Below are 1,184 nucleotides of genomic sequence, written 5' to 3'. Positions count from 1 at the left end.
AGTGGGACAGCAGAGCGAAGAGCTGATCCGAAATCTGTTTGAAAATAGTTCAAATGGACTGAGAAGTTTGTTGAGGTGTAATTATTTTCACTTGTCGGAAAAGTGCAGAGAAAAGTCTTGTATTTCTCATGTTTTTTTTGTTTTTTTTTATTATTTAACAGTTGTAAACCTTCAGGTTCATCAGTCTGTCAAATGACCCACTTTTGAAAACCCACTCTGCTTCTCTGTTGCCCAAATCTTATATAACACACTGTATGTACTGCAGTGATCCCACAAGTATTTACTGTACAGTAAAGGCTGAGGGCTCGTCCCCCATGGAAAAAAAAAATGCTGACTGTGCATGTTTCTTCAGGATGAACCTTGCTTCACGCTCCCCGGGGTGGGTGGGTGGGTGGTGGGGTGGGCAGATGGGACGAGTCTCCTCCAACCTCTCAAAGCTGCTCTGCTTGAACACTTCATGTTTTTCTGGAAACTTTTTTACTTTTACAACCATCAAACATCAGACATGCACAAAGTTAAAGATAAGATCCTTTATTGGTCCTCAGAGGGGAAATTCAGGCAGACAGAAATGCTACGTACAGGTTAAAAGTAAAAGTAAAAAATGGATAATGAGAAGTAGAGCAAGTAAAAACAAGAATAGAAATAAAAATAGAAACTATTCAAGAGCAATTAAATGTAAAAGTAGAAGGCAGTGCAGTCAGAAAAGGAGAGGAAAGCAGTGCGACACCATCTGTGACAGCAGCGTAGCCACAGTAATCTAGAAAAGGATTCAGAGTTTAATAATCTAAAGTATCATCCAGGCTTTCACGGTTCTTTATGAATACTGTGGAGGGAGTTGAGTTTAGAGGACAGTCTTTCTGTAACATTAATAAACTTTCAGATATTCTGTTTAACAGGTGAAGTCGAGCGATTGGCTCGTCAGGACGTTCAGTGGTTATTCATTAGGAAGTCAGAGCAGTCAGTCATTATGTAACTGACCCACTAATGTTAGCAGGTGCTGATGTAACTGACTCTCCTTAACACACGTATGATGGCCGATGCTGCAGACTGGGACCACAAACACATGTGAAGGTCTCCAGAAACAAGGCGGATTGGCTTTGACAGGACAGCAGCGCAGTGCGGCCGTTGATCGGTGCAGCAGAGCGTTCAGACGGCGTTGAACAGCCCTGCTCATGTTTCCGTCA

At 42.2% G+C, this 1,184-nt stretch overlaps 1 protein-coding gene across 1 annotated transcript in view; it reads left to right on the top strand.

The window, feature by feature from the left end:
* The window catches only part of hectd2 (HECT domain containing 2), a 41,330-nt gene extending 41,012 nt beyond the window's left edge, over window positions 1–318 (top strand). Inside the window, exon 22 of the mRNA XM_076743439.1 lies at window positions 1–318. This exon is cut by the window's left edge and continues 2,877 nt beyond it. The gene's annotated coding sequence lies outside the window, so the exon portion shown is untranslated.
* The last annotated feature ends 866 nt before the right edge of the window (window positions 319–1,184 follow it).

Source organism: Chaetodon auriga, chromosome 11 (assembly GCF_051107435.1).
Source record: "Chaetodon auriga isolate fChaAug3 chromosome 11, fChaAug3.hap1, whole genome shotgun sequence".
In the NCBI taxonomy this organism is placed as follows: Eukaryota; Metazoa; Chordata; class Actinopteri; order Chaetodontiformes; family Chaetodontidae; genus Chaetodon; species Chaetodon auriga.
Note: the sequence above shows the minus strand (reverse complement) of the source record. Positions and strands in the feature narration are given on the sequence as shown.